The sequence below is a fragment of the Pogoniulus pusillus genome, chromosome 24, assembly GCF_015220805.1.
Source record: "Pogoniulus pusillus isolate bPogPus1 chromosome 24, bPogPus1.pri, whole genome shotgun sequence".
Classification (NCBI taxonomy): domain Eukaryota; kingdom Metazoa; phylum Chordata; class Aves; order Piciformes; family Lybiidae; genus Pogoniulus; species Pogoniulus pusillus.
This window is the reverse complement of record NC_087287.1, coordinates 19,633,677-19,649,566: the sequence shown is the minus strand read 5'-3', so window position 1 is coordinate 19,649,566 and position 15,890 is coordinate 19,633,677. Positions and strand designations below refer to the sequence as shown.

Genomic DNA, 15,890 nt, shown 5'->3' with positions numbered 1-15,890 from the left:
GCTTGACAAGCTCAAGAGGCCTCCTGCAGCCTCAGTAACTTTGTGATACTGTGAGGGGTAGCACTGAAAATTAGTGCACCAACAAAAGACAGCCTGGAGCAGAGCCCTGTGGGGACAGGCAGAGGGAGCTGGGGGTGTGCAGCCTGCAGAAGAGGAGGCTGAGGGCAGAGCTCATTGCTGCCTGCAGCTGCCTGCAGGGAGGCTGTAGCCAGGTGGGGTTGGGCTCTGCTGCCAGGCAGCCAGCAAGAGAAGAAGGGGACAGAGTCTGAAGCTGTGCCAGGGCAGGTCTAGGCTGGATATAGAATCTTGGAATCACAGAATCAGTCAGGGATGGAAGGGAGCACAAGAAGCAGCCAGTGCCAACCCCCCTGCCATGCCCTGTCCCTGGCTGCACACAGCCTCAGCCAGCCTGGCCTCAAACCCCTCCAGCCATGGGGCCTCAACCACCTCCCTGGGCAAACCATTCCAGCCTCTCACCGCTCTCCTGCTCAACAACTTCCTCCTCACCTCCAGCCTCACTCTTCCCATCTCCAGTTTTGCTCCATCCCCCCACTCCTGGAACTCTCTGAATGCCTAAGAAGTCCCTCCCCAGCTTTTTTGTAGCCCCCTTCAGATCCTGGAAGGTCACAAGAAGGTCACCTGGGAGCCTCCTCTTCTCTCCTCAGGTCTCTTCCAACCTGTTTGATTCTGATTCCATGTTAGGTGTTGCCTTTACTCTGCCAAGCCTTTCCCATCTCTCCTGTGGCACACTGCAGGGACAAGGTGTGACAGCCCAGAGCAGCAAGCAGCAATGCCCTCACCTCTGGATTTGTATCACCACCATCCTAGGACCTTGCCACCCAGAACTGTAAGCAGGCTAAAGCAAAAGCCTGATGCTTTGACAGGGTCTCTGGTGGCTCCCATCAGACACATCAGGCTTTCAAAATAGAAGCCAAGGTTAGAACAGTGGGAACTAACTCCTGAAATATGAAGTCTTGCAGGAACTAAAGGAGTTTCCTCTTGGTCCTCTTCTTCAACCTCCTTGCTTTGATGAAGCAGGCTCCTTAGGAAACTCTGCTATCAAGTACAAAGGTCATACCTGGTTAGGCAGATGACAGAATGCTGTGTCTGGCAGGCAAGCGAGGGAAACTCTGGGTTCCTACAAAGAGACAGAGAAATACACACTCAGGTTAGCCTCTGCTCACTGGATTCAGCATGGTCTCCTCATCACAGGAGTATACAGTGCTGTGTCTGTGTGTGACAGCAGCACAGAACATAAGAGACCTGCAGAGGTCACCCAGCCCAGCCTCCTGCCAAAAGCAGCATCACCCAGGGGAGCCCACACAGGAGTGCACCCAGCTGGGCTCTGACAGGCTCCAGAGCAGGAGACTCCACAGCCTCTCTGGGCAGCCTGCTCCAGGGCTCCTGCACCCTCACTGCAAAGAACTTTCTCCTCATGCTGAGGTGAAACCTTCTCTGCTCCACTCTGTGTGCATTGCTCCTTGGCTCATTGCTGTGCACCACCCAAAAGAGCTTGGCCCCCTCCCCTTGGCCCCCACCCCTCAGCTACTGCTAGACACTGATCAGATCCCTCTCAGCCTTCTCCTCTCCAGCCTGAACAGCCCCAGGGCTCTCAGTCTCTCTGCACAGGGAGGTGCTCAAGTCCTGCAGTCATCCTCTGGCTCTCTGCTGGACTCTCTCCAGCAGGTCCCTGTCCTGAACTAGGGAGCCCAACACTGGACACAGTATTCCAGCTGTGGTCTCCCCAGGGCAGAGTCAAGGGGAGAAGAACCTCCCCAGCCCTGCTGGCCACACTTTCCCTGATGCCCCCCAGGATGCCATTGTCTCTCTTGGGCACAAGGGCACATTGCTGCCCCATGCAGAACTTGCTGCCCACCAGCACTCCAAGGCCTTTCTCCATGGAGCTGCTCTCCAGCAGGGCAGCCCCAGCCTGTCCTGCTGCCTGCTGCTGTTCCTCCCCAGAGGCAGGACTTTGCACTTGTCCTTATTGACCTTCATGAGGTCTGCCCTCATGCAGCACTCAGCCTGCCCAGGCCTGGCTGGCAGCAGTCTGTGCTCATGACCCAGGCTGCTCAGCTCAGCTGTATTTCCCAGGGCTCACTTGAGAGACATCTCCTGCTCAGCCATGGACACGGCAGCGCTGGGTTAGACGCTGGACTCGATGACCAAAAAGGCCTTTCCCAACCCAACTGGCTCTCTGATTCTGACTAATTCACTTCCCCTGTTATGTCCAGCCTGCTTTGGCATTCCACAGTGCCTACCCCTGCCCTAAGAGAAGCTGGCAGTGGCTCCAAGAAGCCATCAGGAAGGTAAACGTAGCACAGCAGACTCCCAGTCCGACTCCCTCGGCTGGGTTGCTGCCTGCACACCTGCTGCGAGAGGAGCTCCAGCAGGACAAGGAAGCTGGCTGCAAAGAAGCCCAGGAAGCAATGGGAGAGAAGGAGGCCTCTTCAACTTCCCACTGTGACACTTCAGAGCAGCCCAAGAGAGCCATGCAGAGAACTGCTCTGGATCCTTCTCAGAACTGGTTTGCTTGCCTCACCTGTGCGGCACAGGGGCTTGGGTTTGCTCCAGTCTGTCTGGGGTACATAGCAGAGGTGGTCACCATCCCTCCCCCTCCTTGACCCTCGTTACTTCAATATCAAACACAGTTATCTAGTTGAAATAATCTCCTTTGCATGCCCTGCCTGCTACACACAGTCTTAGTCTTTCTTCAGAGCCCACTGGGGGAAATGTTACAGCTCCAGGTAGCAGAGAGTGGCTGCAGCTGGGGGGAAAGGGACCTCCTTGCCACACACACCTTTGAATGCCTCCCAAGGGCCATGGGGAGGGCTGGTACTGACACACACTTGGGGCTGCACATCTCTCACATCTCTGTAACTTAATTGTGCCTGAGGGGGCTGCAAGAAGGCTGCAGAGAGACTGTTTGCAAAGGCCTGCAGGGACAGGGCAAGGGCAATGGCTGCAAACTGGAGCAGAGCAGACTGAGATTGGATGTGAGGAGCCAGGAGGCTGCTGGAACACTGCAATAGGTTGCCCAGAGAGGTGATTGTGGCCCCATCCCTAGAGATACTCAAGGTGAGGCTGGACAGGGCTGTGAGCAACCTGCTCTGGTTGAGGCTGTTCCTGCTGAGTGCAGAGGGGGCTGGACTGGCTGAGCTTTGGAGGTGCCTTCCAGCTCAAAGCATTCTGTGACTGATTCCATAGGCATCTGAGCCAAGCTAACTGCATCTGCCTGAGAGCTGTTTGCTTTACAGCTGCAGCAAGAATGAGGCAGACGTTTCCAGGGACTAGAGGAGTGAGGAATACACAACTACAACCGGGTTCCAAAGCAGGGTAGGCTGAAGGCAATGCTAAGGGAGAGGGTGCAAATGTGCCACTAGAGACAAGCACAATGCAGGCACAGCAAGGGGACTGATCTCAAGTGGAGAGCACTCAGGGCTTTCCCTCTTTCATGTGTGGACTCTCATTCTTTGGCTCTTTGCCTGCCTCACATCAATGGCTTGGAACTGTGCCAAAAAAATAGAATAGAATAGAATAGAATAGAATAGAATAGAATAGAATAGAATAGAATAGAATAGAGTAGAATCAAGCAGGTTGGAAGAGAGCTCCAAGCTCAGCCAGCCCAACCTAGCACCCAGCCCTGACCAACCAACCAGACCATGGCACTAAGTGCCCCAGCCAGGCATGACTTCAATACCTCCTCACATCCAGCCTAGACCTGCCCTGGCACAGCTTCAGACTCTGGCCCCTTCTCTTGCTGGCTGCCTGGCAGCAGAGCCCAACCCCACCTGGCTACAGCCTCCCTGCAGGCAGCTGCAGACAGCAATGAGCTCTGCCCTCAGCCTCCTCTGCTGCAGGCTGCACACCCCCAGCTCCCTCAGCCTCTCCTCACAGGGCTCTGCTCCAGGCCCCTCCCCAGCCTTGCTGCCCTGCTCTCAACACCTTCCAGCACCTCAGCAGCTCTCTGCAATTCAGGAGCCCACAACTGGACACAGCACTCAAGGGGTGGCCTGAGCAGTGCTGAGCACAGGGGCACAAGAACCTCCCTTGTCCTGCTGCCCACACTGCTCCTCAGCCAGCCCAGGATGCCATTGGCTCTGCTGCCCACCTGGGCACTGCTGCCTCCTCTGCAGCTCCTCTCTCCCACCACCCCCAGCTCCCTCTCTGCCTGCCTGCTCTCAGCCACTCTGGCCCCAGCCTCTAGTGCTGCTTGGGGTTGTTGTGGCCAAAGTGCAGAACCCTGCACTTGGCCTTCTTCAGTCTCATCCCCTTTGCCTCTGCCCACCCATCCAGCCTGGCCAGGTCCCTCTGCAGGGTCTCCTACTCTCCAACAGCTCCACAGCTTCTCCTAGCTTGCTGTCATCTGCAAACTCACTGATGCAGGACTCAATCCCCTGCTCCAGATCATCAGTGAAGATACTGAACAGGACTGTGCCCAGCACTGATCCCTGGGGCACACCACCAGTGCCAGCTGCCAGCTGGCTGTGGCACCATTCACCACCACTCTCGGAGCTTGCCCAGTTAGCATCCAGTGAGCAGTGAAAGATTTTGCTGCCTGGAAGGGGGGAGGCTTCAGATGGTTGTGACAGCAGATAGATGGGAAGTGACTGCTACAGCTCACTGCAGAGGCTGGCAGCGGAGCCAGGCAATAATTAGCTGTGCTAAATGAGGCTCCAGCCAGCATCAGTGCTACCCACCCACAGGATGGAGAGGAATGTGGGAATCAGCTAATTAAATCTGCTCTGGCTCAGCAGAAAGGTCGATGCTCTGGGCAGTTGAGTACTCAGCACTCGCTGTCCCCACAGCCCCCTGGCATGCCACCGGTGCGCAACGGCGCCGGCTCCTCAGAGCCAGGGCAGCTGCAGGCAGGCCTCGTGGGAGAGGGCAATGCAGGAGGCAGAGGCATTCAACAGGGACTTTAACAGAAGGGTGCTGCACAGGCAGCACCTATGCCAGGTGCTCTGATGGCATTTTTACCCAAAAGTATCACAGAACTGTCAGGGCTGGAAGGGACTTCAAGGATTGCCCAGTTGTAACCCCCTGCCATAGGCATCCTTACCGTGGTGAAGGGTGATGTAGGCTCTGGAAGTTTGGAGAGTGGCAGGAGAGACTTGCTAGATGCTCTGCTGCTTCCAACCAGCCCAATTTAACACACAACTGTCAGGGCTGGAAGGGACCTCAAGGAGCAGCCAGCTCCAACAACCCTGCCATGGGCAGGGACACCTCACACCAGATCAGGTTGCCCACAGCCACATCCAGCCTGGCCTTAAAACCTTCCAGGGCTGAGGCTTCCACCACCTCCCTGGGCAGCCTGTGCCAGTGTCTCACCACCCTCATGGGGAACAACTTCTTCCTAACATCCAAACTCAATCTGCCCTCCCCTAGCTTGGATCCTTCCCTCCCAGTTCTATCAGTATGTGACATCCTAACAAGTCCCTCAGCAGCTTTCTTGTAGCCCACTTCAGACTCCGGAAGGCCACACTAAGGTCTGCAATGGGAATTATATTAAAGGGGTGGATTGTGGCAGTTTGAGCTGATTTGGCCTAGTTTACTGGATAGGATTGGGTGCCAGGTTGGACTGGATGAATTTGGAGGTCTCTTCCAACCTAGTTGATGCTATGATTCTATGACTTCTAGCTCAGACATAAAAAGCATTTGAAACAGAGAAACTCAGAACTGGAAGCTCTGAGTGGAGAGGTGAACATTGCAGGGATAGGCCACAGAATGGCAACAATGGGCAAGTTCATGTAGTTTCATTGGAGCATGGAGAGCTTTATGTCTGCCAGCACAGCTTGGACCTTCCCCTTGCTGCTTCTGCTGTGCCTGCTGCTATCTTCTCCCACCGCTGTTTTGGCTGCTTTGCCACCCCTTGACCCCCTCCCCATCTTCCTTAAGGTTATTCTATTGCTGCAGTAGTTTCTGCTCCTTATACTCTTACATTTACTTTAAACTAGAAGAAATATAACTTGATTTTTCCTGACTTCCCAAACCTCCCTGTTGTAGTGAGTTTACTCTACCAGAGGAGGGATCCACCTTAACCTGGGGCATTAATTTTCAGAGCCTTCTCTTCTCCAGACTGATCAACCCCAACTCTCTCAGCCTCTCCCCATAGCAGAGGAGTTGCAGCCTCTCTTTGTACTTCCACATTGTCTGCCACCATGGAACATGGAACTGAGACCTCAACCACCTCTTTGCTAAAGGTCTACTGCACTAAATGTGATGTTAGCCAACAGCAGAATGCCAAAAATACCAGACCATTAAATAAACAGATGCAAGGAGTGGGAAGCAGTTCTGCTGCCCTAGGAATTTGCTGTGGACAGCTGTCAGCAGCACTTCCTCCTCTTGCTGACCAGCAAGAAAAGAAAACACTTGAAAGATTCTTCCCCTAGGCAAGAATCAGAGAATCAGACAGGTTGGAAGAGAGCTCCAAGCTCATCCAGCCCAACCTAGCACCCAGCCCTGCCCAACCAACCAGACCCTGGCACCAAGGGCCTCATGCAGCCTCCTCTGGAACACCTCCAGCCATGGGCACTCCACCACCTCCCTGGGCAGCCCATTCCAATGCCAATCACTCTCTCTGACAACAACTTCCTCCTCACAGCCAGCCTAGACCTGCCCTGGCACAGCCTCAGACTCTGTCCCCTTGTTCTGGCCCTGGGGGCCTGGCAGCAGAGCCCAACCCCACCTGGCTACAGCCTCCCTGCAGGCAGCTGCAGGCAGCAATGAGCTCTGCCCTCAGCCTCCTCTGCTGCAGGCTGCACACCCCCAGCTCCCTCAGCCTCTCCTCACAGGGCTGTGCTCCAGGCCCCTCCCCAGCCTTGCTGCCCTTCTCTCAACACCTTCCAGCACCTCAACAGCTCTCTGCAATTCAGGAGCCCACAACTGGGCACAGTCACCCCTGAGCCTGCTCTTCTCTAGGCTATCTGGAGGGCAGCATTCACTACCCATTTATCATGCAGCTCCAAATGTGCTAGGGAAAAAGGTCAACTCCATCTGAATTTCTGCTGGTGCTGATGTGGGTAGTGAATGTTTTAAAGCATTGCAGCCAGAGGAGGTGACCCAGAGGAGATGACTCAGAGTCCAGGCTATGCTGGAGTAAAATGCTGACCATCAGCAGAAGCCAGCAGCTTCCCTGGGTTGCAGATGTGGCCCAGAAAGCCAGAAAGGACTGCAGTAGGATGTTGTCTGCACTTGAGAATCAAGAGTCTGAAATGCTCCAGGCTGAAATTTTCATCCTCAATTTGGTCAGGCTACCTCCACTCAAGCAGGTCTGCCCCAATGAGCCAGCTTAGCAGCACAGCCAGTGAACAGGATCATAGAACCATGGAATGGTTTAGGTTGGAAGGGATCTCAAAGCTCAGCCTGTTCCATCCCTCTGCCACAGGCAGGGGCAACTCCCACTAAAACAGGTTGCTCAAGGTCTCATCCAACCTGGCTTTGAACACCTCCAGGGAGGATGTGGAGCACAGAAGCACCCAATGTGATCAAAGATCACATTGGGTGCTTCTGTGCTCCACATCCTCCCTGGGCAACCTGTGCCAGTGTCTCACCACCCTCAGTAGAAAGAACTTCTTCCTAACAGCCAGTTTGAATCTCCCCTCTGCCACTTCAAACCCATTCCTCCTCATCCTGCCATTCCCAGACCTTGTCAGTAGTCCCTCCCCAGCCCTCCTGCAGCCCCCTTCACATCCTGCAAGGCCACTCCAAGGTCTCCTCCAAGCCTGCACAGCCCCAACTTTTGTAGCCTGTCCTCATAGCAGAGCTGCTGCAGCCCTCTGAATCATAGAATGAACCAGGTTGGAAAAGACCTCCAGGATCATCCAGTCCAACCTATCAAGCATCTTCATGGTCTCCTCTGGACTTGTTCTAACAGTTCCATGTCCTGCTTGTGTTGGAGGCTGCAGAACTGCACAAAATACTCCATCCTCAACTAGATCAGGTTGCCCACAACCCTGTCCAGCCTCACCTTGAGTATTTCCAGAGATGGGGCCACAATCACCTATGATGATACAGGAGACAGTCAGGCTTGGTTATGACTATGAGGAAGAGGTGGGGAAGATGAAAAGCTCTCCCAGCATCCAAGAGTCTTGGGTAACTGGAGCCCAAAAGCTGCTGCAGACAGGAGACACTGCTCAATCATTTCTGGGAATCAAGGTGAGCAGTGTCAGCATAGCTGGCTTGGGAGAGAAGAATTTCCTCAGCCTCTTGGCACAGAAGGTGCTTGGCTGCATCAGTGGCTGCCAGAATGCAAGGAAGAGGACAGAGTCTGAAGCTGTGCCAGGGTAGGTCTAGGCTGGCTGTGAGGAGGAAGTTGTTGTCAGAGAGAGTGATTGGCATTGGAATGGGCTGCCCAGGGAGGTGGTGGAGTCATCTCTGGAGGTGTTGCAGCCAAGCCTGGCTGGGGCACTGAGTGCCATGGTGTGGTTGGTTGGGCAGGGCTGGGTGCTAGGTTGGGCTGGCTGAGCTTGGAGCTATCTTCCAGCCTGGCTGATTCTATGGTTGTATGAATAAAGAAAGGAGGCAGAGCAGGGCAAGCAGAGCAAAGGCTAAAATGAGCACATTGATATTTTCACAGCTTGCACCCAGCAGCCCAGCTGGGACCCCACGGGGGTCTGCTTCAGGAACCTCAGAGCCAGAGCCAAGTGCTGCACTCGATGCAAAGTTTGGTGTCTGGGTTTTACAGCTCCTCTGTCTGCTTCTAGAACTAGCAGGGAAAGAAACTGCTCTGCTGGCAACTGCTGCTGAGGCATTTGAGGCATTCTGCCCCCCTTGCTGCCACAGACCTGTCATTAACACTCCACTGCTCTTCACCACAACTTACTTCCTTTGTAGTTGCTCAGTGAAGATAGGTCTGGGGGCTGCTTTCCTGCTCTTGGCAGAGTGGATTGTAAATGCATGCTGCTCCAAAGATGTGCCACCTGCTACTTTAGATCTATCACTGATAGTGGAATGAGCTCCTATAAATGCTTAGGATAGCTCCAGAGACTTCCCTAATGAATTGCTGCCCCATTTCTTTTTCCTTAGCTCATCAGCAAAGCAGAAAGAGCTGAGGTCACTTCGAGTTCCTCCAGACATCCCCAGCTCTGCTGGCTTCCTCCATGGAAGAATCTGGCCTGCAGGAGAAGAGCCACATGAGACACTGCCTGCCAGCTGAGAGGTGCTGGCACAGCAACGTGCCACAGGTTTTGCCACTGGATTTATGAAGCCTCAACTATTTTAAACACCTAAACCACTGCATGGCAGTGGTGGATGGTGCCACATCCAGCTGGCAGCTGGCACTGGGGCTGTGCTCCAGGGATCAGTGCTGGGCACAGACCTGTTCAATATCTTTAGTGATGATCTGGAGCAGGGGATGGAGTCCAGCATCAGTGAGTTTGCAGATGACACCAAGCTAGGAGCAGCTGTGGAGCTGTTGGAGGGTAGCAGAGCCCTGCAGAGGGACCTGGCCAGGCTGGATGGGTGGGCAGAGGCCAATGGGATGAGATTGAAAAAGGCCAAGGGCAGGGTTCTGCACTTTGGCCACAACAACCCCAAGCAGTGCTGCAGGCTGGGGCCAGAGCAGCTGAGAGCAGGCAGGCAGAGAGGGAGCTGGGGGTGCTGGGAGAGAGGAGCTGAAGAGGAGGCAGCAGTGCCCAGGTGGGCAGCAGAGTCAATGGCATCCTGGGCTGGCTGAGGAGCAGTGTGGGCAGCAGGACAAGGGAGGTTCTTGTGCCCCTGTGCCCAGCACTGCTCAGGCCACAGCTTGAGTGCTGTGTCCAGCTCTGGGCTCCTAGTTCAAGAGAAGTGTTGAGGTGCTGGAAGGTGTTGAGAGAAGGGCAGCAAGGCTGGGGAGGGGCCTGGAGCACAGCCCTGTGAGGAGAGGCTGAGGGAGCTGGGGGTGTGCAGCCTGCAGCAGAGGAGGCTCAGGGCAGAGCTCATTGCTGCCTGCAGCTGCCTGCAGGGAGGCTGTAGCCAGGTGGGGTTGGGCTCTGCTGCCAGGCAGCCAGCAAGAGAAGAAGGGGACAGAGTCTGAAGCTGTGCCAGGGCAGGTCTAGGCTGGCTGTGAGGAGGAAGTTCCTGGCAGAGAGAGTGATTGGCATTGGAATGGGCTGCCCAGGGAGGTGGTGGAGTGGCTGTGGCTGGAGGTGTTGCAGCCAAGCCTGGCTGGGGCACTTAGTGCCATGGTGTGGTTGGTTGGGCAGGGCTGGGTGCTAGGTTGGGCTGGCTGAGCTTGGAGCTCTCTGCCAACCTGCTTGATTCTATGATTCTGTGACTCCCTATGCTGGAGAGACAAAACTCAGCAGGGACTGCTGTCTGGACAAGGACTGTCTGCTATTCACCTGGTGAAACCAAACCCAGCAACTTTGCAAGCTGGTAGCCAAGAGGAAGGATGTAGTTAAGACCTGGGACAGAGACATCTTCCATCTAGTAGGGGCACACTGACCTCACCTCAACATCACACACCAGAGGACATGCTGCCACTCCTCAGTCTAGCAGCACACACACCCAGATCCCACTGGAAGCTGGTAACTTTTCCATCTGGGACATTACTCTGCCTTCCTCCTGTCTCTCAGGGCCAAGACCTTGCCAAACACTTCGTAGGAACTGAAAGTAATTTTCCTTTTCTTTGTTTTCTTTTTCAAATGAACAGCAAAAAAGCCCCAAAGCATCCTGCTTCAGAGCCAGGCTCACTCATCACTGCATGTCTCTGGGCCCCTGCAGTGGCCCCCCACAACATCCTACTCATCCAGGTGGAGAGAGGGATTTGCTGGGTGGACTGTTCAGTGGGTAAGGAATTGGCTGGATGATGGCATCCAGATGGTGCTCAGTGAAGTCCAGGTGGGGAGCAGGGACCAGTGGTGTCCCTCAGGGGTTCATCCTGGGACCTGTGCTGTTGAATATTTCTATCAGTGCTGCAGACAGCAGGATTGAGACACCACCAGCAGTGTGCAGAAGGCACCAGGCTGAGTGGTGCTGCTGAAGACAGTGAGACCAAGGGCACCACCAGCAGTGTGCAGATGGCACCAGGCTGAGTGGTGCTGTGGATGCAGCAGAGGGGCAGGAGGGCATCCAGAGGGACCTGGGCAGGCTGCAGAGCTGGGCCCAGGTGAACCTCATGAGGCTCAACAAGAGCAAGAGCAGAGTCCTGCAGCTGGGCTGGAACAATCCTCACTGCCAGTCCAGGCTGGGGGAGGAGGTGATAGAGAGCAGCCCTGAGGGAAAGGGCTTGGGGGAGAAGCTGGAGAGGAGCAGGCAGTGTGAGCCTGCAGCACAGAAGGCCAAGGGCAGTCTGGGCTGCTTCCAAAGCAGCATGGCCAGAGATGGGGAGAGAATATCCTGCCCCTCTGCTGTGCTCTGGAGAGACCTCAGCTGCAGTGCTGCATCCAGCTTTGGAGCCCTCAACACAGCAAGGACATGGACCTGAAGGAGAGGGTGCAGAGGATGGACATGAAAATGCTCAGGGGCTGGAGGAGCTCTGCTCTGAGGCCAGGCTGAAGGAGCTGGGGATGTGCAGCCTGCAGAAGGGAAGGCTCCAGGGACACCTAATAGTGACCTGCCAGTGCCTGAAGGGGCTGCAAGAAGGCTGCAGAGAGACTGTTTGCAAAGGCCTGCAGGGACAGGACAAGGGCAATGGCTGCAAACTGGAGCAGAGCAGATTGAGATTGGATGTGAGGAACAAGTTCTGCACCATGAGGCTGCTGGAGCACTGCAACAGGTTGCCCAGGGAGGTGGTCAAGGTCCCATCCCTGGAGGCATTCAAGATGAGGCTGGAGAGGGCTGTGGGCAACCTGCTCTAGCTGAGGCTGTCCCTGCTGACTGCAGAGAGGGTTAGACTGGATGAGCTTTGGAGGCTCCCTCCAACCCAGCCCACTCTGTGATTCTGTGTGACTCCAACAGCACTCTCTGAATCAGGCTCATGGATACAAACCTGCAAGCCTGGGGAAATGAGCCTGCTCCCCAGCAGAGCTCCTGCAGTGAGTAAAGTGAGGATGTGCCAAGGCTGCAGAGAGCTGCCTGAGACACAAGTGACAGACAGTGGCAGCAGAGAGAACAGCCATTGCTCTTGACCTCCCTACCAAAGCCCTGACAGCCAAGCTGCTGCAAACCAACAGCACAGGAGAGCCTTTCCCTCAGCCAGTGACATGGAGGGAGGAGAGGAGGATAGAAGAGGGCCTCAGGAGCTGGGACAAAGTGTGGGAACAAAGCATCACAAGGAGGTTGATGGCTGTCAACTTCCAGCACTGCTAAGCACAGACCTAGGGAAGCTGAAGTTTTGTGGCCCAGGATCTTTCTCTAACTCCCCAGCTCTGTTCACCCTGCAGATTCTCCTCTGCAAGACCAGGCAGACAGAAGATCTGCTCCTCACATCCAAGATCCGAGTCAGAGCTCTGATGAAAACGCAAGGAAGACCCAAGACAAAGCTGCCAGTGACTTTTTTCACTTGACTTGGGTTTGCTTTTGCTGCCAGTGTGACATTGGCCAGTTTGATGTTGTCAGCTGCAGGAGTTGGTCCTGATTCAAAAGTAACACAGTCCCAGTTTCCAGGTTTGTGGACTGGGAGACCTCCTGTGGGTAACAGAGTGGGTTACTGCCTGAGACAGGGGCACAAGCAAAGGCTCTCAGCTCCTGTCTCCAATGATCCCAGGGTGTTAGGGGCAGGGAGGGACCCAGCCCAACCCCCCTGCCACAGCAGGAGCAGAGAATCCAGCACAGGTCACACAGGAACACATCCAGACAGGGCTGCAAAGGCTCCACAGAAGGACACTCCACAACCTCTCTGGGCAGCCTGTGCCAGGGCTCTGGCACCCTCACAGCCAAGAAGTTGTTGCTGCTGCTGTTGAGCTGGAACTTGCTGTGCTGCAGTCTCCATCCCTTGGCCCTTGTCCTGTGGCAGGGCACAAGTGAGCAGAGGCTGTGCCTGTCCCTTCCTTCCTGCCCCCCAGCCCTCAGCTCTTGACAGACATTGCTCAGATCCCCTCTCAGCCTTCTCCTCTGCAGACTGCCCAGCCCCAGGGCTCTCAGCCTCTCCTCCTCAGGCAGTGCTCCAGTCCCTGCAGCATCCTTGTGGCCCTCCCTTGGACTCTCTCCAGCAGATCCCTGTCCCTCTTGAACTGGGGAGCCCAGAACTGGATGCAGTATTCCAGGTGGGGCCTCACCAGGGCAGAGCAGAGGAAGAGAAGAACCTCCTTGGATCTGCTGGGTACACTCTTCTCAGTGCCCCTCAAGGCCTCATTGGCCTCCTTGGCCCCAAGGGCACACTGCTGTGCCATGCAGAACTTGCTGCCCACCAGCCACAGCCACTCCACCACCTCCCTGGGCAGCCCATTCCAATGCCAATCACTCTCTCTGACAACAACTTCCTCCTCACACCCAGCCTAGACCTGCCCTGCCACAGCTGCAGACTCTGTCCCCTTCTTCTGGTGCTGGGTGCCTGGCAGCAGAGCCCAACCCCACCTGGCTACAGCCTCCCTGCAGGCAGCTGCAGGCAGCAATGAGCTCTGCCCTGAGCCTCCTCTGCTGCAGGCTGAACAATCAATCCCAGCTCCCTCAGCCTTGCCCCCCAAGCATGGCAATGTGCCAGTGAAATTAGCATCCTGTGAGCCTGTGAATCCCCCCAGCTGGAGCAGCCCAGCCTGGCAGTGCTGTGGGAGAGCTGAGCACAGCCCAGAGTGCTCCATGAGGGCGTTACAGGAGCTGCTCTGGAGCATTCCAGATCACTGATAGGGACACTTCACACCCAGCCCAGTAACCCATGGCCAGCACAGCTGCAGAGCAAAGTCCCCACAGGCTTTAAACCTTTTATCTCCTAAATCACCTCTAAACTGCTTATGTCCATTAGCAATCTGGGATGCAGGAATCACCTGTCAGAGGGTGAAGAGGAATTAAGCAGAGTCTGTGAGCAGCTGACAACTGGGAGCTTTCTCCTTGCTTTGCTGAGGATCTTCCAGACATCCCCTGCCACACAGCCTGCCACAGCAGCTCCTGGCAAAGCTGGCAGCTCCTGGCTTGGACAGGTTCACTCTGCTGGTTCTGGGTGTGAGGAGGAAGTTGTTGTCAGAGAGAGTGATTGGCACTGGAATGGGCTGCCCAGGGAGGTGGTGGAGTGGCTGTGCCTGGAGGTGTTGCAGCCAAGCCTGGTTGGGGCACTTAGTGCCATGGTCTGGTTGGCTGGGCAGGGCTGGGTGCTAGGTTGGGCTGGATGAGCTTGGAGCTCTCTGCCAGCCTGCCTGATTCTATGATTTTAAGATGTCCTTGAGGTCTGCCTGAAATCCCAAGCAATGCTGCTGCCATTCCCAGCACATCCTAACCAGGCACCCCAGGGGCAGCATCTTCACACTGTCACCAGGACAGACTGAGGAAGTGTGGAATGGAAGAGCAGGCAGTGAGGGGGATTAGGAGAGGGTTGCAAGATAGAGTTCAGAGGGTGGTGATCAAAGGTGCCAGGTCCAGCTGGAGAGCTGTGACCAGTGGTGTCCTCCAGGGATCAGTGCTGGGGCCAGTCCTCTTCAACATCTTCATCAATGACACAGACAGAGTCTGCTCAGCAGGTTTGCTGCTGACACCAAGCTGGTAGGCTTGGCTGAGACAGCTGCAGGCTGTGCTGCCATCCAGAGAGACCTGGGCACAGAGCTGGGCACAGAGGAGCCAGGGAGGTTCAACAGGGACAAGTGCAGAGTCCTGCACCTGGGGAGCAATAACAAACTGCAGCAGCAGAGGCTGGGAGGTGACTGCTGGAGAGCAGCCCTGTGGAGAGGGCCCTGGGGGTGCTGGTGGAGAACATCCATGGCACAGCAATGTGACCTGGGGGCCAAGAGGCCAATGGGATCTGGGGTGTGCTAGGAGCAGTGTGCACAGCAGATCAAGGGAGGTTCTCCTCCCCCTCTGCTCTGCCCTGCTGAGACCTCATCTTGAGTACTGCCTTCAGTGTTGGGCTCCCCAGTTTCAGAGGGACAGGGATCTGCTGGAAAGGGTCCAGCAGAGGGCTATGAGGATGATGAGGGGCCAGGAGGGCATGGCTGATGAGGAGAGGGTGAGGGCCCTGGGGCTGCTCAGTCTGGAGAAGAGAAGACTGAGAGAGGATTGGATAAATGTTCATAAGTATCTGAGGGCTGCCAGGAGGGGGGGACAGGCTCTGCTCACTGCTGCCTGGGACAGGACAAGCAGCAATGGGTGCAAGCTGCAGCAAAAGAGGTTCTGCCTCAACACAAGGGGGAACTTCTTTCCTGTAAGGGTCCCAGAGCCCTGGCACAGGCTGCCCAGAGAGGTTGTGGAGTCTCCTTCTGTGGAGCCTTTCCAGGCCTGTCTGGGTGTGTTCCTGTGTGCTCTGTGTTAGATAGCATTGTCCTGCTCTGGCAGGGGGTTGGACTGGATGATCTCCTTGGGTCCCTTCCAACCCCTGGCATCCTGTGAGCCTGTGATCAGCCTAGTCAGGCCATGTTACAGCTCCATGTCAGGAGCTGCTCAAGGGACAAGGAAGGATAAAACTCCCTCATTCAGCTTCAGAGGTGTTGGGGAAGTCCCTAGAGGTGCCAGACATGCTCACAAAATGACATCCACAGGCTGGATTCAGGGTAGGGCTCACTGAGACCGAGACATCACCTGGGCCTGTAGCTGGAATGCAGTGAGAGCTGGCTTAGGAGAGGTGATATGGGCAAAGGGCTAGAGACCAGAGAGAGCAGGAGCCTGCTTGAATCATGAGCTGTGTGAGCACTGCTATAGAGCATCACCAGTCAGGCAAACACAGAGGAGATGAGCTCAGCTTGAGAGGGTCTTGAAACACTCTCCTGCAGAAGAAGGATACTGGATTCAAAGATGAGAACATTGAGGCTCCAGCCAAGAAGCTGACCCACAACTGATGCCAGGTGGATGAAAGATCAAGAGGTCAGAGTGAAGAAGACATCAGCCTT

At 55.5% G+C, this 15,890-nt stretch overlaps 1 protein-coding gene across 36 annotated transcripts in view; it reads right to left on the bottom strand.

The window, feature by feature from the left end:
* Window positions 1-15,890, bottom strand: part of MAP2 (microtubule associated protein 2) — a 346,649-nt gene that overhangs the window by 143,838 nt on the left and 186,921 nt on the right. For all 36 annotated transcript variants that reach the window (XM_064163865.1, XM_064163881.1, XM_064163872.1 and 33 more), the window contains one exon: window positions 1,079-1,138. The gene's annotated coding sequence lies outside the window, so the exon portion shown is untranslated. The remainder of the gene's footprint in view (window positions 1-1,078; window positions 1,139-15,890) is intronic.